We start from the raw sequence: 22,526 nt of genomic DNA on the forward strand, positions 1-22,526 counted from the left end.
CCCGCCTCAGCCTCCTGAGGACCCCAGGTTTTTAAGTCTCTGGGTTCTCTCATAGGTTTAGCACTGAGTTGTTGATCAATAAACATTTTTTGAATTTAATAAGAAAAGAAAACTCTTGGTGGGAAAGAGTTCTAAAGTTGAACTTTCTCCACCCTGACCTTGAAACCGGTCAAAGAGCCCCACCAGAGTTTGGGATCAGTAGCTCTGCTGCTACCAGCCAATGTTTCAAATTTGCATTGTCATGTGTACAGCGGATGCCTTTAAGTAAAGCAGTCAGCATCCAGAATATCAACAATTACTTGGAATATTTTGGTGAGATAGCCGACTCCCCTAGAAATGAGCTTGATGTATACACACCATCCCCAGTGTTGACACTGGGAAAATGGGAGAATCTCATGTTCTCCCTGAACCTGGGACAAATGTATTTGGTCCCTTCTTCACTGAGGCTGAACAAAGCCCATTCCAACCCTGCAATACAGAAATGTGGCCCAAGGTGCTGAGTGAGTGGGGTGGAAGGAGTCACTGCATAGGCCGCTGGCATCTGTTCATTCAGAGTCCTTAGTTCGTTTGTTTTTGCATAGACACACCTGACCCCATAGGCATACTCACTTCATCAGCTCCTGCGTCCCGCGTGCCAGCAACAGAATAATGTGCCTGAGAAGTGTTCTCTGAGTGACTGAACTTTCCTGCTGTTCAGGCAGTCTAATGATGGGTCAAGAGAGCCTAAGAGGTATTTGAATTGAGGAGGATTTTGATTTCACTAGAATAATCAGACTTCAAGACATTCACCATTAACACCAACCATGTGCAGCTCTCACTGTGAGTGTCTCTCTTCCTATACAAGTTTATTGTTAAATTATATTTGTCTTGTTTTTTTTTTTTCCTGGAAAGGCAAGCGAGATGTCTAGGGGATTTTATGTCTGATAAATGCTTCTAGTTGAAGATGTATTACCAAGAAATTTAGACTCCCCAGGACTGAGTGGGGTGATGAGTGTATTTCTAGAATGGCTTCACCATTTGCTGGAAGACAGAATATGCTTCATGGCCATCTCCTACCAATTTTTGGCTCCTTACTTCTCCCCAATGCCCCACCCCTACTCTTGCCAACATCAGCTATTTTTATGTTTTCCCCAAGTCTGAAGCTTCTCGATATATGCAGTTTTGCAGAGACCCACAATACTGTTTTCTTCTAGATAGCTGAGTTCTGTGGTTCTAAGATGAATAGCTAGTTCTAGCTTTAATGTGGAATTGAGAACATGGTGTTTTGGGTAGGTGAGAGACAGAAAATCATGATATGTTAGAACTGGAAGCACCGTGTTTCCTAAATGAGGGAAAGGGGAGAGGAGGCAGGTATTAGTGGTGAGGAAATCAGTCAGGAGACAGTTACCAGTGGATGCGAAGAAGGATAAGGGCACCAGAAATGGAGGTGCGACTACAAAGTGGTAAAAGAACGTTGACCACCTGCTCAGGGCCAACGACCTGAAGGCAAGCAGGTCAAAACAGGGAGCTCCTGGCAGGTGAAATTTATGACAAGATAGAGTGCTTGTTGCAGTGTCTATTCTTTTTTTTTTTTAGAGACAGGGTCTCATTCTGTCACTCAGTCTGGAGTGCAGTGGTTGGATCATGGCTCACTGCAGCCTTGGCCACCTGGGCTCAAGCAGTCCTCACACCTCAGCCTCCCCGGTTGATGTGACTGCAGGCACGTGCCACCATGCCTAGCCTAGTGTCTGTTCTTCAGGTTAGCAAGAGCAGGGTGGGTCTAGGGCTCTGAGCAGGACTGGCTGATTAAATGTCTTATTCACACTGCGGAAGCTTTTCCCCCACATGAGAGCAAGGGATAAGCCCACATCCTGTGTGGCCTCTGGATGCCCTTTGAAACTGTATCTGAGTTCCAGCTCAGGGAGCTAGAGCCACTGGGAGGGCAGAGCAGGCACGGGAGGGTCAGAGTTGCCAGCCTTGCTTTGGTTCCACAGGTTTAAGGGACAGAATTTGCTTCAGTGGCTTTGTCCCCACCGGGTCTCATTCCCACATTCACACCCACAGGGTGACACTCAGAATGCGTGGGAGGAGGAGCCAGGGTGTTGGGACAGGGCAGGCTGGGGGCAAGGCCAGTTTTCTACCCCATGGACCTGCGAGGGGGTGGCACGCATTCAGCCCCTGCCTGTGTCTCTGGTCTGGAAGGAATTGTTGGCATTAAAGGATGTGCCAAGGGCTAGGTACACTCAGGGAGCAGGGAGCAAGTGGAAGGCATAGGAGAGGATGCTGCGCAGGGTGCTGGGGGCATGCGCAGCCGCTCACCTGACCCGCTGGACAGGCCTTGGCTCAGGCACTGGCCTGCGACCAGCACAGGCGGATCAGATTGGTCTCCCAGTCAGGAGTTAGGAAGTTGAGGATCAGGAGTTACTGGATTACCTAGAATACTCAGACTTAAAAAGCAAGCTGAGAAACTTGCTGTGTGTGCTTAGATGTGGACATGTAAAGGCCTTGATGGAAAAAAAAAAAAAGAGCAGAATGTCAAGTATACGTTGCAGGAGATGCGTAGACCCAGACCTGGGGTTGTACTGTGCGTGAGGCGCCATGAGACACCCTGTTCTGGAGGAACCCGAATAGCCACACCCAGATTCCTGACTCAGGGAAGCTGTGAGATAAGAAGTATTGTTGTTCAAGCTTCTAAGTTTGGGGATAATTTGTTTTACACAGTAGATATGAAATGTAAAGCATGTCACGTGAAGGGACATGGCCTATTTGAAAGAAAATCCATCCTTTCGATCAGGAGCCCGCCCAGGGTTTGCTTTCAGCCTCCGGGGCCTGGTGACTCTCGTCCAAGATGCTCCTTCTCATCCGGCTTTAATTCCAGTGCCAGCCCGAGCCCTGCCGGGGCCAGAGCAGGTCTTCCTGCTACCAGAAAGTTCCTGAGCACGACTCAGCTGTCCTCTCACTGGAGAAGTCGCCCCCAGCTGGCAGTCAACAGAGTGGATTTACAACTGTGCCCACGCCCTCTTGGCAGTCACCAAAACATGAACTTGGTTGTCACTGTTTGGTCCTCAGAAGCGCCGTCAGTTTGGAGTACAAGGGAAACGTCCAACTTCTGGAGCTCAGCAGCTGGTAGTTGCGCCTCATGAAGCCAGGCCCTGGAGCTTAGCCAGCCGCCCTCTAGGACATGCTGTGTCATCTCCCTATAACATCGTCATAAGTCACAGAGAAAAGACAGACAAGGGCAGGTCTGTTCCTTAGGGAGTCAGTCCTCAGAAAGTATTTGTTGAATAAATAAAGATTTTCCCTTACATGACTGATAGTACGCTATATTTATAGTCATATGTCTCACTTCTCTATTTAGCACTGTCCTTGAGTGTCTCTGGGCCAGTGAGCCATCTTTGTAGGGCTGCATCACACACCAGCTTATGGCGGCCGCTCGTGGCCATGCCATCCTCAGCCTTGTCTGCACTCTGCCCTGCCCAGCATGGCCTGTGGCACATATTTGCTTTGTAAAACTTCTTTACTGCACCTATATTTGGAGGGCATTTTCTCTATTAATAATAATGGTGAGATGTACATACACTTTTCTTATTTTTTTCTTTCTCTTTTTTTTTTTTTTTTTTTTTTTTTTTGAGTCTGTTGCCAGGCTGGAGTGCAGTGGCGTAATCTCAGCTCACTACAACCTTTGCCTCCCGGGTTCAAGCGATTCTCCTGCCTCAGCGTCCCGAGTAGCTGGGACTACAGGTGTGCACTACCTTGCCCAGCTAATTTTTGTATATTTAATAGAGACAGGGTTTCACCATGTTGGCCAGGATGGTCTTGATCTCTTCACCTCATGATCCGCCCGCCTCGGCTTCCCAAAGTGCTTGGGATTACAGGCACAAGTCACTGCGCCTGGCCTTACGGTTTTCATTTGCGTGTGTATCTATTTGCTTATGATTGATGCCCAAAAGTGGATTCCTTGGGTTAAAAGGCAGTGAGAAAGAGAACAGCAGCCCCTGACGTGCAGGAGCTGGGTCCTGTAATCTGCTAAATATAAACTATGTCATGGAACATAACGTGTCAGGTAAGTCCACCCTGACCACGAGGGATCGAGGCAGGACTAAGCCCCTCCAGACTCACCTCTGAGCACAAATGCACCATCCCTGCCACAGAAGCCCCGATGCCCCGTGCTGGCTGCCTGAGCACTGCGGCTGCCTTGCTGGGCAGCTGTCGCCTGGCGTCCTTCCTCCTGCTTGTAAAGAAAGACTGCCGACCCTGGAGCTAGCCCCACGTCCCGACAGCATCCGTCCAAGCAGAGCCCGGGTTCCTCAAACCCCCCTTGCAGGTCACCCAAGCTCTAATCCTATCGTCGTGTCTTTCTAACGACCTTACTGAGTGCAACGCATGAGGCTCCCCAGGGCATGCATTCTTCCTTGCTGCAATGAGAAACAAGCCCAGTCTATTAGCCCACAGTGTGTTCTGGTGGTCTCTGATTGAGGGGTAGGGGAAAGCATGATTAAGACATGTTAAGCCAAATTCTTTTTCCAAGAGGTTGCACCAATTTACATTCCCACCTGCAGCTGAATCTGCATCGTCTTCCTTCCAGAATTGTTGAGAAGATCAAATTAAATGAAATGATGTGGTTTGACCAAACAAAGGCCTTTCTCCATGGGGAAGTTACTCTTCCTCAACAGAGAGCACCTTTCCAGGATCTTACACCTGGAGGGGAGTTAGCCCTAAAGACCAAGGTTGGTGTTCAAATGAGATGGCAAATTTCACATCTCAAACGCCATCGCTCCAAATTCACTCATTCAATGAATATCAGTGTCTATGATGTGCCTTGGGGATAGATCAGTGAATAAATCAGTGAAAGCTCTGCCCTTTTTAACTAAGATTTATAGCAAGAAAGACGGATGATAAATCTAAAATATGCATAAATAATGTTGACATAGCACTTCATCAAAAAAAAAAAAAAAAGAACGATAGCAATTAAAATGGCAGAGATGGAGCAATGGAATAAAGTGCAGGTCTGAAAACAGCCCATGTATATTGGGGATTATGGGATGTTTTAAATGGGTGGGAAAAGGGAATAGATTGGTGTTTAGAGAACTGATTACAAAGGTGGAAAAAAATAATTTGGCAGCTCTGTTTTTCACCATTAACAAACATAAATTTCACAAGAATTTTTTTATTTTTTCTTTTTGAGATGGAGTCTTGCTCTGTTGCCCAGGCTGAAGTACAGTGTGGCATGATCTTGGCTCACTGCAACCTCTGCCTCCTAGGTTCAAGCGATTCTTCTGCCTCAGCCTCCCACGTAGCTGGGACGACAGGCGTGTGCCACCACACCTAGCTAATTTTTGTATTTTTGGTAAGGACAGGGTTTCACCATATCGGCCAGGCCGGTCTTGAACTCCTGACCTTATGATCCGCCTGCCTTGGCCTCCTAAAGTGCTGGGATTATAGGCGTGAGCCACCACACCTGGACAGATTTCACAAGGATTTTTAAAAAGCTAAACATTTAGGGCCGGGCGCATTGTCTCATTCTTGTTGCCCAGGCTGGAGTGCAATGGCACGATCTGCAACCTCCACCTCCCGAGTTCAAGCGATTCTCCTGCCTCAGCCTCCCAAGTAGCTGGGACTACAGGTGCCTGCCACCACACCCGGCTAATTTTTTGTTGTTATTGTATTTTTAGCAAAGATGGGGTTTCACCATGTTGGCCATGACGGCCTCAATCTCTTGACCTGTGATCTGCCCCCCTCAGCCTCCCAGAGTGCTCGATTACAGGTGTGAACCATTGCGCCCAGCCAGGAAGAATTTTTTAAAGGTTAAAATATATATGTGTGTGTGTATATATATATGTCAACTAAAATTGGCTTACAATTCTAACTCTCTTTAATAATTACAGAACACTTAACTAGGGTCCCTAGATGAATTATCAGGCATTGTCAAGACTATTTGCCTTGAAAAGGGTCCAATATATTGCTCCCTTTGGGAAATGCTAGTGCGCACCACAGATGGTGCAGGAACCCACTGGCAGAGTGGCCACTCTCTCTCCCACCCCCTGTCATTGACATGACAAGCAGCGTCCCCACTTTTTACACTAGACTAGACCATGAAGAAACTAAGCTATGCTTCATTTTGTGCAAATCCATTGCAACCAGATTTATAAGCCATCGTGTGCGAAGTAATGATTTGTTTTTACCAAACTGTACAATAACATTTTTGGTTCCACATCTAAGAGCCAGGAACAGCCAGAAAGTGTTGGTTAGCTGATCCAGCTGTCAGGCACAGTCCCCTGCTCCGGTTCTGACAAGTACTGATGGCCACACCTGGGACCTGAGGCAGCAAAGACCTTTCTCGGTGGCCACTCAGCCGGATGTCACGCAGGCCTGCAGTGCTGCTCGTGGCCATTCAGTTACAGCTGCAAGGCCTGGAGGCCACACTTCAAAAATGGCAACAGGCAATTCTCATTCTTCTCCTCTGCCTCTTCCCACTATTTCTCTGTTTTCAATTCCTCTTTCTTGTTTTGCACACAGAGTTCCCTGAGATGTGCTTAACTCAGCTGGCTTAGCCATAGTCCAGCACCGGGCACTCAGCTGTGCCCTGTTCTCAAAGCAGCCCCATCACAGGCTGCTGGGCTTCCTAGAACCAGCATCCTTATGCAGCTGTCACTTACCTAATACAGGTGCCACCAACCATGTGTGGCTATTTCAATTCATTTATTAAAAGCAAATGAAAATTTAAAAAATTCGGTCCCTCCATTGCACTAGTCACATTTCAAGTGCTCAGTAAGCACACGTGGCTTGTGGCAGCTATGCTGGATCCAGGTCCAGAACATTCCACGGTGGCCGGAAGTGCTCCTGGACAGTGCTGCTGCTATCCCCAGCACTGAGGACAGTGGTTGCAAGTTATCCTCCCCTACAGCTTTGTTGATTGGCATGTCTGCAGAGCACCGTGACAGTGACTGTTCCCCAGACCTTACCATCGGGGCTATTACCAAACTTGTCAGTCCTTGCTTATACTTACAAGAAATTTTTTTTTTTGGCATGAATTTGCAAGTGTTAATTATCAGTGAGGCTAAGCATGTCTCATATTCTTGTGGCCAAGTGTATTCTTTTTTTCTGAGGTAACATTCATATCCTTCGTCATTTTTCCACTTTTTTTTTTTAATCTCAGTCTTTGAAAAGTTTCTTTGATAAGGTCCTGTGCATATTGAGAACGAAGGTCACCATTTTTTCTATGAGCTAAGAGGCCTCAAGCTTAGTGGGGTGGGCAGTTAAGAAGTGTGAACATTTATGTGCTTTGACCCACTTGCAATAATTTATTCTCCAAAAATAACTAAAAGTTCAATAGAAGGCAAGAGCTGTGTGTCCAGTGGTATTCATTTAAAAAGGAAAAAAAAAGGAAACAGGCTGGGTGGGGTGGCTCATGCCTTTGGCAGGCTGAGGCAGGAGGATGGCTTGAGCCCAGCAGTTTGAGACTAGGCTGGGAAGCATGGTGAGACCTCGTCTCTATAAAAACTTTAAAAACTTTTTTTTTTTTTTTAGACGGAGTCTTGTTCTGTCACCCAGGTGGAGTGCAGTGGCGCGATCTTGGCTCACTGCAAGCTCTACGTCCTGGGTTCACACCATTGTCCTGCCTCAGCCTCCCGAGTAGCTGGGACTACAGGCGCCTGCCACCACGTCCGGCTAATTTTTTGTATTTTTAGTAGAGACAGAGTTTCACCATGTTAGCCAGGATGGTCTCCATCTCCTGACCTCGTGATCCGCCTGCCTCGGCCTCCCAAAGTGCTGGGATTACAGGCGTGAGCCACCGCACCCAGCCAAAAGATTTTAAAACTTTTAAAGAACAGGGAACAACCAACCTCTACAGTTGAAAATTATTTTGGGATAATATGCACCATGGAAAATGCTTCCGATACAATATTGAGTGAAATAAGCCAAATGCAAACTCGCTACATGAGAATAACAGCCACAGAGAAATATGCAAATTTCCTCATGCGAACAGCCTCTTCCTGGAAAAGAATACGGAAAAACAGAAGCAGCGAGATGTGTCACAGGTGGAGTTGCAGGAGACCCTTCTACCAATAAACTTAATTAATCAGGAGATAAAGTGCCCAGAGGTGGAGAGGGATGGAAGCAAGTGGGCAGAGGTGCACGTGGGCCCGGAGAGAAGGTATTCACTGGGCATTGCCTCACGTACTGGAAAGGAACCCTCCACCCCATCCGGGTGCCCCAGCATCAGTCACAGGGCACAACTTTGTGATGTTTGTCATGGCTGTCTCTGATTTGTTTCTATTTTTCTTAACATTTTTCTTTGAATTGACTTTACATCTGATCCTTGTTTTTACTTTTCACATCATAAATACCAGTACAATTAATAAAATAAAAAAAACTTTTCGTCAGAGTACTCTGTAATTATTACATCACCCCCAGAAGTGCCAGGGTCTGGGAAACGCAAGAGAATAAAGGAACTACATGTTGGCTTGACACTTTTGGTCTGTTGAATGAGCTCAGTTTAGATGGCGCTCAAGCCAACAGAGGAGCTTCCTGGACACAGCCTGTTTGTGGCTTTGCCCTGAGGCCCCTTCCAGGTTGGCAAGGCTGCAAATGTCTGGAGCCACACTGAGCAGATGCTGGGCCTCCGGCTCGGCAGGGCTCTCAGCCATGGACACTGGGTGGAGAGCCTGGTGTTAGAGGCCACTGACTACTGATGATGATTTAGCAAAGTACAAGAAATGGTTTCTTTCCGGAAAGTCTCTTACCCAAAATTAAGTAGTGGGTAAGATAAATATTCTTAGGAATGGAGCTCCTGGGTAAAAGCACCAGTTCTGGGAGAACTCTGACAAGCAAACGGCACAGATGTGGGTGACAACCATGGCCCCCAAGCCTGGTTGCAGCTCCCCAGCATCCAGAGTACACCTATTTTCTAGCTGGAAAAACTGAAGAAATCGTTACTACTGGAAGTGGGGGTACGAGTCTCCAGCTTCCATTTCCACGTTCCCACATTATCTGCCTGGCTGTTCTCCAGAGAGTGGGTGGACATGGAGAAACAGGAGCACAGCATTCAAAAGGGATTCGCTCGAATCCAAGGTTATCTGTGGACGTGACTTACCTTTTCCTTGGGTTAGCACACACTGTTTCATTGCCAGAAATATTAAAAATAGGATCTGGGAAAGAGGGGCCTGGTTTGCCAGTTTGCACGGCAGCAACAGTGAGCACCAGCTCGTGACTTTCTGCTCCCAGCAGCTGCTGTGGTTGGTTCCGTGACAATTCGGAGGGAGACTGTGTGCTCACGCCGTGGGCACCTCACACACAGATGTGTCTCAGGCAGGCAAGCTGCCTGTTGTTCCTGAGTTCCGTGTTGGTCTCAGACCGTATCTTCATGCCTGCCGTCGCTCCCCATCTGAGCTCTAGGTCAAACGTCTGGTGTGTTGTCTAGGCCCCCGATTCTCTCCCGAACGTGTGGATGCAACACTGGACATTTGACCTGGGGATCCGAAGTCCTGCATGCATCTCACTGGGCTAACTCAAGGAATCAGCAGGCTGCGTTCCTTCTGGGGGCTCTAGGGGAGAATCTGTATCCTGTGTCTTCCAGCTTCCAGTGGCTGCAGCAGTCCTTGGCCTGTGGCCCCTACGTCCATCTTCAAAGCTAGCTGCATAGCATCTTTAACTCCGTTTCTGACCTTGCTTCCATCATCATCTCTCCTCTGACTGACCTTCTTCCTCTCTCTTCCACGTTTGAGGACCCTTGTGATTCCACTGGGCCAACCTGAGTCATCAAGTCTGCCCTTCTTATCTGGGGTCAGCTAGTTGGCAACCTTAATCTTACCTGCAACCTTGATTTCCCCTTCATTATATAAACCACTAGTCACAGATTCCAGCAATTGTGACAGGGACATCTCTGAGGGGCCATTATTTTGCCCACCACAGATGTTAATATTACACGAAAAAAGGGGATGGAGTTGTCTGTTAAACAGTTTCATTTTCAAAGGGACATACAGCTGTTGATACATGAAGGTACCTTCCAAAAGAGGAATCTCATATTCAGAGTTCTCCAAAGTGATGTCACCACAGAACCTCCTTCCACAGAGTTGCTCCCAGGCCCAACTGTTGGGAGGAACATACTTTGGGAAAGACTGTGACAAAGCCAGAGTGCCCCAGGTTTTCAACAAGGCACTTACAAGGTTCTCTCATGATAGCTGTGTGTGTGACAAGGAGAAATGCGCTGGATGACCTTATTAAAAAAGTGGACTTTCAACTATTGGAGAGCCAATAAACAGAACGATGGCAATCTGGGAGCAGAGTCTACAGTGGGTGCCACGGGGCTTCCTCCTTGTCCAAGGGATGAATGACGACTTTCTCATTCACTTAAGTATTTGCAGTTAGTGCCAACAGTAGGCCATCAATAATCTGGGTAACTAGGATCTTGACAAGCTTGGGAGACCATGACAGTGCTCTGGGCCCGCAGCACCACTGAGCATAGTGTAACTTGCTCACCTCTAAAGCCTTTGCCCTTAGATGGTGTCCTGCCACGCAGCTCTTTTGGGAAGAGTTTGACACGTGCTTGGCTCATGTGGGGTGGTTAGTTGGGTGGATTGCTCCCCCCTCTGAAGGCTCAAGCCCTGCAGAGGAGCCTAAATCTTTCATGCTTTTACAGCTTTGTACTTAGGAGGAAAAAATGCTAGAAGATGAGCTAACGTGGCACTTTAGAATCACTTCAGTTGTAACTGGGATCTTTCTCCAAGCCCAAAATGTGAGTATTCCCATTTCCCAGTCCCAGAAGCCCCAGTAGTGGACTGCATACTTTCTGCCCAAATGACAAGCTCCCATCGACTGAGCGGCATCATCATTTAACCTGTGATTAAAAGCAGATTCTTTGCCAGGCATTCCAGGGCACTGAAAGACTGTGATGAGCAACGCACACTTCCTACCTGGAGTGCAGTGCAGTCTCTGGGGTCACTGGTGACCCAGGCCCTCACAGGGTCCTCCCACCCATCGGGCAGCAACCGTGCCAGCCTCAGCTGGGAATCGAGGGTGTGCCTATCAGGGCTGCCCACTCTTCTTGCAGCTGAGAGGAGTCAAATGACTTAGTTCTGGTCTCCCAGGAAAGTGGTTTCTTCCACACAAGACAGGCTCACAAGGCGGCTTGTGCTCCTCCTCCTTCCTGGCGGAGCGCAGCCATCTGTGGCCTGAAAGGGCCAGTCTCAAAGACCAGATGGCTTCCAGCTGTTTCCTGCTTCAGCTGCTTCCTGCCAAGCAGGAAGAGGGAAACACACAAGGTGCTGGTGGCCTTGGGCAGCTGAACACACCCAGGGATGTCTTCCAGCTTCCTTGTTCAGGGAGGCTGAGTGGCTGGGGGAGCGGCACAGACCTGCAGGGGTTTACGGGCTGCGGCCAGCACGCCCTGGCTGGGGTCTCCCTTCAGACCCACCCCCACCCTGGCCATCTGCCTGAAACCCAGGAGGTTGGCTGGGGAGCCGGTGAGAAGCTACTCCGGGGTCGGGGACAGGGGGTCATTTGCACTCTGTCCTCAGGGTCCCCGTGCAGTCCCTGCCCTTCCGGCCCGGGGAGGGAGTGTGCTGCAGCCTCAGGCGCTGACCCGCAGCCTGTCACCCGCGCCAACGCCCCTTAACGCCCTCCTCCTCATCCCCATTTTCCGGTGCCCACCAGTCTCCTCGTGCTGAGGGACGACTCAGTGTGGCTCCCCAGAGCTGCTCTGCGGACTGCACCGGTGGAGGAGCCCATACTTTCTGAACAGCCGCTTGGATCTACTGAATACTCAAGCACTGCTGTGTTTTCATAGCGATGGCCCAGCTACATCATAGGACACATGTCCTGTGTCATAGGACAGCGGTGACAGCAGCAGTGGCCTTGGGGCGGGGCTGGGCGGGGCCAGAGGGACGAGCAGCCCCGCGGGGCCCGGGCCCCTCCCCGCAGCCCCTGAGCCTCGTGCGGCGCCGCTTTCCCGGGGCGGCCTGCAGGTTCGCTGCCGGCGCTGTGTCCGTTTCTACACGGCTCCTCTCCCAGCCCCTTACGTGGCTTATTTCGTGTCCATTCTAGGGACGTTCTAACGTTTCCGTTCGCCGGCGGTCTGGACGGGGCATCGGCCCTGGGCGAGCCTCCCCGAGCGCCGCGTGGCCCTCGCGGTCCCCCAACCCTGACCCCGCTCCCCCCGAGCGCCGCGTGCGCCCTCGCCGTCCCCCCACCCGGACCCCGTTCACCCCGAGCGCCGCGTGCGCCCTCGCCGTCCCCCCACCCGGACCCCGTTCACCCCGAGCGCCGCGTGCGCCCTCGCCGTCCCCCCACCCGGACCCCGTTCACCCCGAGCGCCGCGTGCGCCCTCGCCGTCCCCCCACCCGGACCCCGTTCACCCCGAGCGCCGCGTGCGCCCTCGCCGTCCCCCCACCCGGACCCCGTTCACCCCGAGCGCCGCGTGCACCCTCGCCGTCCCCCCACCCGGACCCCGTTCACCCCGAGCGCCGCGTGCGCCCTCGCCGTCCCCCCACCCAGACCCCCACCCGGACCCCCCTCCCCCCGAGCGCCGCGTGCGCCCTCGCCGTCCCCCCACCCGGACCCCGCTCCCCCCGAGCGCCGCGTGCGCCCTCGCCGTCCCCCCACCCGTACCCCGTTCGCCCCGAGCGCCGCGTGCGCCCTCGCCGTCCCCCCACCCAGACCCCCACCCGGACCCCGCTCTCCCCGAGCGCCGCGTGCGCCCTCGCCGTCCCCCCACCCAGACTCCGCTCCCACCGAGCGCCGCGTGCGCCCTCACCGTCCCCCTACCCGGACCCCCACCCGGACCCCGCTCCCCACGAGCGCCGCGTGCGCCCTCGCCGTCCCCCCACCCGGATCCCGCTCCCGCGCCGCCTCCCTCGCGCTGTGTTGACGCTTCTCTGTGTGGAGAGTGCCTCGCCCGTTCTTCAGATTTGGGAACTGGGCTCTCGGCACCTGGAGCGACTGCTCAGGATCGGGCCGGCACTGGACAGACGCCCGGACGGAAAGCCCGAGCCCTGCTTGACACTCTCCGGGCTCCTGGCGCGGCCGCACAGAAACGCCAGCGTCCCGGACTGAGCGCGGGGAGGGGCAGGCTTCGAGCAGCGCCGTCCACGGGGAAGAAGGCACAACCCACATTTTTAGATTTTCCAGTTTCCACGTTGAAAAAGCAAGAAGACATGAGATTGATTTGTGACTCAGAGTATCAAAAATATTATCATGTAACCGATTAATAAATATGAACAATTATTTATTAGATATTTTACTTGTTAGCACTACATTTTCAAAATCCGGTGAGAATGTTATACTCACAGCACATCTCAGCGCTGCAGCTCACGCAGGGGCGCCTCCCGCGCCAGGCTTTCTGGACTCCCTCCTGGCTGCGTGTTGCTGGGCACGTTACTTAATATGGCAAAGTCTCCATTTTTCTCATCTAGAAAATGGAGATCAAAGTACAGGTGCCAATTTCATAGGACTGCAGTGAAGATCAAAAGACAGCTCAGCCAAGGATATAAGACCCATGCATGGTCTGTGGAAGCCTCATGGTCTTTAAGGTAATTTGCGTGATTTGGGGATTCTGAAAGATTTTGGAGTCAGGACAGATTGAGATTCTGGCACCACTCTGCCACTCACCGATCACTTATTAGGCTGGTCACCTCCTCTAGCCTGGCCCTTCCATCTGCACAGCCTTTGCCCCTGAGCAGTGAGCAGTGGGTCTCCTTCCCAGCACTTTGGGAGGCCAAGGCAGATGGATCACCTGAAGTCAGGAGTTGGAGACCAGCCTGATCAATATGGTGAAACGCCGGCTCTACTAAAAATACAAAAATTAGCCAGGCATGGTGGCATGTGCATATAGTCCTAGCGACTTGGGAGGCTGAGGCAGGAGAATCGCTTGAACCGGGGAGGCAGAGGTTGCAGTGAGCCGAGATCGTGCCACTGCCCTCAAAACAAAACAAAACAAAACAAAACAAAACAGAATCACGTAGAAGGGTTTTAAAACACCCATGTCAGGGGCCCACCAACTAAACAGAATCTCTGGAGTTGGGGCCAGGCCAGTGCCAGCCCACTCTAATGAGTGATGCTAACATGAGCCAGGGCTGAGAAGCATTAGCCATTTTCAGAAAGGCATGGGTATAGGTGCATATTTTTACTTAGAAATCACTGGATGATGAGGAAGAAACAGCCAAAAACAAATGTTCTCTCCAAAAAGATACATTTTGTGACTTTTTTTTTTTTTTCTTTTGAGACAGAGTCTCACTCTGTCACCCAGACTGGAGAGCAGTGGCACCATCTTACTGAAACCTCTGTCTCTGGGGCTCAAGCAATCCTCCCACCTCAGCCTCCAAAGCAGCTGGGACTACAGGCACACACTACCACATCCAGCTAATTTTTTTATTTTTTGTAGAGACAGGGCTTCACCATGTTGCGCAGGCTGGTCTCAAATTCCCAGGCTCAAGCAATTTGCTGGCCTCTTCCTCCCGAAGTGCTGAGATTACAGGCGTGAGCCACTACACCTGGCCTTACCTTGTGGCTTTTCAAAATCAGGTCATGGCCAAAAATCAGTTTTAAAACTAAAGAGTTTGGAGTTTCCTTGGTTACCTGCAATCTCATCTCACTTGTAACTGATGGCAGGAACGGGACGGGGGGGTCTGCCCTGACCCGGGGTCCTCCCATTCAGGACCCTCTCGGATCTGTCTCCTGAAGTCTTGGCCTAGCCTTCTCCTTAAGATTTTGATGACACAATCATCGGTTTCCCTGCAGCAGTCAGATGTGGCTTCCCTTTTACCGGACAGTCAGGTAGGGTGCTCACCCGGTGTCCCGGCCTCTATGGGCAGTCAGCAGGGAGGGCTTCCGGGCGGCCCAGGGCTTATCACAGCTTCACTCCTCAGACCATCAACAAATGCCTGAGATGACACATTTCATTGGCATTTCTTCTCTCTTAAATCTTCCATAGCACTTTCCAGTTTACAACGCACCTCCTCCGCAGGCTTTCTCCAGCTACACAACTTTAGCTCAAGCCACAGGAATCTGAAGGACACCACAGATGCTGCCAGCAAGGGCATCTGGAAGGCCTGGGGTCCACGGTGGCTCAGGAAATTAACTGCGTTCTGATACCCACTAACCTGCTCACCTGGGCCTTCCAACTCAGGCTTCTCACCTGTGAACAAGGACAGTGGGGGCAGTTCCTTACAGGACTCTAATGAGAGCTGTTGGGGAGATAAATCCCTAGCAAGGCAGAGTCCTCTCCACAGAACAGAAAAGGAAGAAGGCAGTTTTGTTAATGACTAAGCATATCTAACTACAGCGTGTTGCAGCTCACCTGTGAAGAGAGCACACACAGAAATCCCAGCAACTTTTTTTTTTTTAATTTTAATTTTTATTTTTTAGGTGGAGTCTCCCACTGTGGCCCAGGCTGGAGTGCAGTGGTGCGATCTCGGCTCACTGCAAGCTCCGACTCCCGGGTTCCCCCCATTCTCCTGCCTCAACCTCTGGAGTAGCTGGGACCACAGCCGCCCGCCATCATGCCCGGGTAATTTTTTTTTGTATTTTTAGTAGCGACAGGGTTTCACCATGTTAGCCAGGATGGTCTCAATCTCCTAACCTTTGGGAGGCCCACCTTGGCCTCCCAAAGTGCTGGGATAACAGGCGTGAGCCACCATCCCCAGCCGACCTCCCTATATTTAACCACGATATTCATAAGCTGTCAGGATTTATGGCCCCTTGTCTTCCCATAAGAAGCTCAACAGTGCCCTTTACTGCATGTTTTACAAAGTTCATCCTAAACTCACGCGGGAATCCAGGCGACCTTTTGCTTTAGTCGATTGCCTTTATCCAGGAAATAATAAAACTTCAATTACCATCCCTGCTAGCAGATGGTTCCAGCTGCAACCATCAGGTTCTTAGGTTAAACCCACAGGTATAGGGAGTGTGTGGTGCTGCCTTCTCAGATGCTTATATTTCGAAAAGGGATGCATCCCCGACATTTGCATAACATTTTTGGGTTGTAAAATTAGTAGGTGGCTTATCTTTACCAAGATTTATCTACATATGGAAAGATGAGAAAAGATTCGTAGTCACGAGGTCAAAAATGCTCTAGGAACGTGGGGAAAACGTCTCCCTCTTCACAACAAGGATAATTAATTTGTTAAATGTACCCTTACAGTATTAAATAATGCGTGTGAAGTGCCTGGTCCATGGAAAGAGCTCAGTAACAACAGAAATGCTGAGAAGGCATATGCTGACTTTCCTCCCATTCATGCTCATTAGAGGAGATTTCTTGGGTGGTGATGAGAAGCACAGCTGATGGCATAGGCAGGAGTTCCCCTGGATCCTTGGGGGTCTTGGCTGGGACCCTGGCACAGAAACACAAAGCTTTTCTGACTTTTAAAAGTTTTTGCCCTGGTGTGGCAACTGGTGAGTCTCTGACAAGAAAGGAAATGACCCTCGTGGGTAAGCGGGAGATGAACCCACAGTCCCCACAAGGCACGCAACCTGTGGATGCCTGGACACAGACCTTATGGCTGCATCCCTTCCTGCCCACACCTGCATCTGGCACAGAAGCTGAGGCTGGGGGAGCTAGGCCTGTAAGGGATGGCACATCCGGGGCTGGGTCCCTCTGTGTCCTGTCCTTCCAGACATCAGACCCCTGGGGACAGGGGAGGCTGGGAACTGGCTTTGACCGACACCATTTTTCTCCTGTCATTGAATCCTCCCGCAGACTCTGAGAGGTAAAAATCACCTCGGTATGGAGAAGATGAAGGATGACCATTCAAGAAACAGTCACAATCCCAGGACGAGGGAGGAACACACTGTACCCGTGGGCTTCCCTGGAAACGGGCCGGGGGGCCTGGGATAAAGATATTAAAATTCCTACAGACTCTTCTGTGAGGCTGGTGCAAAACCTTGTGCACCAACTTAGTAGAAATTTTGCTGAACTCCTCAGTGTAGTAAATGTCCATTTTGGACATGCAGAGCAGGTTCTGCCTTCAGATGCATAGATGATAATGTTGGGGGTCTATTTTCAAAACAATGTTTTCCTTTTTTGCCTGAATATACTGAATGGTGTCTGTTACTCTGCATGGCTCCCCAGGCCCTCAGGGGATGACTCCTGCACCAGTGCCCTGGCTTCAGCCTCACTCCCATGAGCAGCCAGGTGGGGTGACTTTCTGGTCAGGTGGTCGAGGGCAGAGGTGCTGCGATCCCGTCATTACCTCGCAGAACCACAGGCCAGGAGGCAGGCCGGTGGCCCAGCACAGGCTTTGTCAGGGTGCAGGGACAGGGATATTGGACATTATTTTTACAGCAGCACAGTTTTCTCATAGGCACAATTTAGACACCACCTTCCCATTTGCTGGATGGAGGAAGGGGACTGATGCTCACGGAACAGAAGGCACCTGCAGGGCCTTAGCAGGCACAGAGAGGGACTGCCTGGAGCCTGGATGGGGCTCATCCCTCTCTCTACCCAGTCCCTGAGCCAGCTCCAGGCTGGGCAATGCTCCCTGGGGTCAGTCTCTGTGGTAACAGGAAAGGGCTTCATAGCTTTCACCTCCTTTCCCGCCATCTCCTGGGTTCACAGTGAGAGCTCAGCCCAGACCCTGGCAGGTCTCGATTCTGGGGACGTATCATCCGTGCCATTATTATGGTTTGTCGCTAGGTGGGAGGACGAGAGGGTTGTGATGAGCGCAGGCACAGCTGTCTTTCCTCCAGCTGCATCAGGGAAGCAGGGTACGGGTCACAGAGGACTTGGGCTGAGCCAGGCCCTCCCCTCTCCTCTTTGCCAGCAAAGGGGCTGGTCATTCTTGTTGAAGCATCAGTTTCCCTGTGCCAAGTACGAAAGAGTGCCCCCACAAGGCTACCATGGGGGTGCTGGTCCCTCGTGTGCCAAGTGCCAGGCCTGTGAACCCACATGCTGGTGATGCTGAGTGAGCATGGGTGCTCTGCCCCCTTCCAGACAAGTCCCCAAGTGCCTGGGGCCTGGGAGCAGCACACCCTGCCTGCAGCAGCACCGGGGCTGCCACAGTGGTGAGGCCAAGGCGAGGCCAGGTGGGCAGCCTATGAGGAGAGGGGTGCACCTGCCCTGCCTGGGCTGGGGTGTGCTACTATAGAATGAGACCACCACTTCTCCTGCTCTTTCCCAGCTTTTCCCTGTCTCCCCTTTTCCCTAGTTTATAAGACAGGAGAAGGGGGAGAAAGCAAAAAGTTGGAAAGAAACAGAAGTAAGATAAATAGCTAGACGACCTTGGCACCACCACGTGGCCCTGGTGGTTAAAATAATAATGATAATATCAACCCCTGACCAAAACTACTAGTGTTATCTGTAAATTCCAGACATTGTTTGAGAAAGCACTGTAAAACATTTTGTTCTGTTAGCTGATACATGTAGCCCCTCGTCACGTTTTCCACGCATGCTTGATTTATCATGACCCAAAAAAGGCCACGTATTTCTTCTTCAGGGAGCTCCGTTCTTAAGACGCGAGTCTGCCGACGCTCCCGGCTGAATAAAAAACCTCTTCCTTCTTTAATCCGATGTCTGAGGAGTTTTGTCTGCGGCTCGCCCTGCTACACTGTCATCTAAAGGAAGAGATGATGATACTACTTCCACTACCGGAGAAGGCACACACCCCCCTGTGTTATTGTTCCTCTTAACTTGTGGGGGAGAGCATGATATTACTTCCAATAGGACAGTGGCTTGACATCCAGTCTGTGATATTGCTCCTAATTTCCAGTAGGTAAAGTATGATGTTCCTGCCAAGAGAGTAGTGGGTGTACAGCCAACCTGTGATATGTCTCCGAATATTCAGTGACACACAGGAGGACATTACCCCAAATCTCCCAAAAAGTGTACACCCATTGTGTGGTATGGTTCCTAATAGCCGGAGGTGCGATAGGAGAAGGATGGTATTCTTCTCCTATCGCAGGCTGTGTACACAAAACCTGTGAAATTGTTCCTAATATCCTGAACAAAGGAGATTGTTAGTAATGGACACACATTGCAGGGGGAGTAATGATTACGATCCACCTCGTAATGGTGAGTAATAGCAATCCCCTCTCTCCCCCTCGCTGTTAGATCCTCATCACAGTGGGGTGAGGCACCCCCCACGATATGGGGAGTAATAGCATCCCCCTCTCTCCCCCTGGCCTTATATAAGGATGCTGGCCTTATATAAGTGCCCCCCCAATGCCATCGTAGACTTTAATGTATTCACTTAAAGTTTTTTCCTCATTTAGATCTGCCAATCCCTTAATAGGTCTAATTGCTGCCTGACATTCTGTATTAACATTTTCATGAGCAAGCAGCTGAACGATCACTTTCTTGGCATGAGAATTGGAAATAGCCTTTTGAGCCGCATCCAGCAAAGGAGTGATAGAATCTGGAAAAGTCTCCCTTGGACCCTGTTGAACTGTGTTAAAAGAAGTATAAGCAGAACTAGCGTCGTGAATTTTTTCCCAGGCTCTTAGGCATGTAGTTCTGAGCTGATCAACAGCCTCATCACCCATTACCATCTGTTGATTTAGAGTACTCCATGCCCGTCCGACTCCAAGCAATTGATCAGGTGTGATATTAACGGGACATTGGGCTTGAGCATTTCTGCCTGATTTGTTGCTTCATCCGTCCACCAGGTTTTCAATTGGAGAAATTCAGAGGGGGACAGGGTGGATCGGGCTAATGCCTCTCAATCCATACATATTCAACGTCTGTTATAAGCCACACACTGTAACAAGGAATGAACATAAGGGGAATTTGGCCCATATTGTCCAATTGTTTGCTTTAAGTCTTTTAATATTTTAAAAGGAAATGGCTCCCAGCATGCTTGAGTAAGTTCTCTGGCCTCCTGAGCTGGTGAAATAATTACCAGAAACTGCCAAGCATTCAAATCCCCCATTTCTTGTGCCTGGCGAATGGATGCCTGGATTGTCCCTGTGCCATAATTTGTATTTGGACCTGCTCGCAGCAGCACTCCTCTACCATAACTAACAGGTGGGCAAGCCTGGATCATTCCCTCATCCTAATTGGCTGTTGGACAAGCCTGAAGCTTCCCTTCGCCATAGTTACTGGCGGGGCCTGGGAGCGGCAAGGCGCGGGTCTCAGGCTCCCCTTCCAAGTATTCAGGAGGCTGGCCTGGGGGTGGCCATTCCAGACCTTTCCCTAAAGGCGCAGTAGGTGGCACAGTTTCTTTTATAAGTTTTTGGAGATTAGCATACATACCTTCCCGTTTCTCGCCCTTTTTAAAACTAGACTGTCATGGTTCACTTTGCTGATAATTAGACTCCTGATTATTCAACTTTCCTATGTCATCCTGAAAATCCTCCTTCTCCTCCTCAGTGTGGAAGGGCTCCAGGGCTGTTTTAATTGCAGACGACACAGACCAAGCAGAGACGGGAATATCGCGGCCCTCTTGTGCTCGTTTTAAGTCTGATCCCACCTTGTCCCAATCTTCTACATTCATGATTCCATATTCCGGGAACCAAGGAGAATACTTGTCTACCAGGCGGAACAAAGATGTGAGATTTTGGGTACTGACAATTACCCCTCCGCGGCGCAGTAACTGCTGCACAAGGCTTAAGTAATTAGCGAACTTACTCTCAGCTCGACCCACATTTTCCCGAGGTTTCCCTGGAATTCCCCGAGCGCCCTCCTTACCCTAGAGCTTGAAGTGAAAACCTACTCGGGAGTCCTTTGTCGGTCGTCCTCAGCTTTCCACGCTCTGGTGTTCCTTCACTGGATTATTTGTAGAGATTACGGGGAGCCCTGTGTTGGGCACCAGAGACAGCCTGGGCAACCGAGGGAGACCCCCGTTTCTACCAAAAAAAAAAAAAAAAAAAATTAGCGAGGTGTGGTGTCGCTTGCCTGTAATCTCAGCTACTCCATGAGAAGTCAGACAAAACCTGCCACTAGAGACTGATTTTCTTCTAAAATGCTTTCTCCAAAATATTTTTAAAACAAAAGGGGGAAATTGGAAAGGAAAATATTTTGGGCCCCCCAAATCACTAAGATAAAGGGAAAAATCAATCTGGGAACTGCTTAGGGCAAACCTGCCTCCCATTCTATTCAAAGTCATCCGCTGCTGGCTGAGAAGAATGCATATCTTATTGCCTCCTTTGGAAAGGCTCATCAGAAACTCAGAAGAAGGCAACCGTTCCTCTCTCACTTACCTGTGACCTGGAAGCCCCCTCCTGGCTTCGAGTTGACCCACTTTTCCTTCAGGTTGTACCGGATCGAACCAGTGTTCATCTTACATATGTTGATTGATGTCTCCTGTCTCCCTAAAATGCGTAAAACTGTCAGATACAGTCAGTTTCTCTTCCAAGGTTTGGCATGTTAAAGTTCTTGTGTTTTGTTCTCAAACTCAACTTTCTTGTTCTCCATGCCTCCTTGCCCTTAGTTACTGTAAACAACCTTCCCCCCTCCTCAGTTCTAACCAATCACTCACATCTGTTCCCTTGGTTACCTGCTCTGCACCCATTTCTCCCTTCCAAACCACACGTCCCACCGTTGTAACTCACAACCCCCTTCCCCCTTCCTTATTTGGGAAAATACTCACAAATAGCCAACGGGGTCAGTTTAGATCTTGAGGTCTGGCCCCAGCCCATGCCAGAGGTAGGGATTGCATTAGGAATAAAAACCCCTGCTTTCCTTTGTTCCGTGTGCTCTTGCGATTGTGATTGATGCGAGCAGCACGCTTCCGCAGAGGTAAATTGCGTTGCTGAGAAAACTTTTCCTTAAGTGCTGGTTTCACTTTGCATCACCGAGCATTTGTCTCCAACAAAACCAAGCTGTGCTTTGACCACCTTGGGCAACTGTCATCAGGACATCCTGAGGCTGTGTCATGCACAAGCATCCCCAACCTTGGCAAAATAAACTTTCTAAATACTCTTATCCCCAAAGCTCAGGGAGACTGATTTGAATAATCATAAAACTCCGAGGCTGCACTCCAGCCTGGGCAACAGAGCAAGACTCTGTTTCAGAAATAATAAAATAAAATAAAATAAAATAAAATAAATAAAAATCAAATCTGCGGTCTCCCGCACAGCCGACTCTGCGTGAATTACTCCTTCTCTATTGCTATTCCCCCTTCTTGAGAAACCGGCTCTGTCTAGGTAGCGGGCAAGGTGAACCCACTGAGCAGTTACAGAATTGCCATTATATTGCTTGCAATTTTATATCTATATTATGCACAAATAGCTATAATCTTGTATACAAGGTTAAATGCGAATGTGCTCCTTGCATAGTCAGATCCCAGCGCAGGAAGGACGCACCCCCTATAAACCGCTAGGCCAAAACTGTCATTCTGGCCATATCCAGCCTCACGTGAGATCACAATCTCCTGTCACTCAGGGCCTGAGGGGGCGGGTCCTGAAGCCCCATACAATCAGGGGCTCTGGGGTGGGGACCCGTCAATCAGGCGCACCGCCGGAAAGGAGAGGGCGGCTTCCGGGATCTGGCTGGCAGGCGCTTTGTCTCGCCTTCGCCAGGGTGGGCTCTTCCTGTGAGTCTCCGCTGCTACTTCTTGGCTCTGGGAGTCCCGGTGGCTCTGCAGCAGCCTCGGCCACCCTGTGACCTGCGGGTGTTGGGA

The 22,526-nt window shown here is 50.3% G+C and overlaps 1 long non-coding RNA gene and 1 pseudogene across 1 annotated transcript; both read left to right on the forward strand.

Moving 5' to 3' along the window:
* Positions 1-13,370: 13,370 nt before the first annotated feature.
* Positions 13,371-16,759, forward strand: LOC139361137 (uncharacterized). The gene is made up of 3 exons (XR_011618674.1): positions 13,371-13,505; positions 15,340-15,481; positions 16,670-16,759. It is a non-coding gene; the product is annotated as an uncharacterized lncRNA (long non-coding RNA).
* Positions 16,760-17,010: 251 nt separating this feature from the next.
* Positions 17,011-18,061, forward strand: LOC105466246 (uncharacterized; annotated as a pseudogene).
* Positions 18,062-22,526: the final 4,465 nt, after the last annotated feature.

The sequence above is a fragment of the Macaca nemestrina genome, assembly GCF_043159975.1.
Source record: "Macaca nemestrina isolate mMacNem1 chromosome 11 unlocalized genomic scaffold, mMacNem.hap1 SUPER_11_unloc_1, whole genome shotgun sequence".
NCBI classification, from domain to species: Eukaryota; Metazoa; Chordata; class Mammalia; order Primates; family Cercopithecidae; genus Macaca; species Macaca nemestrina.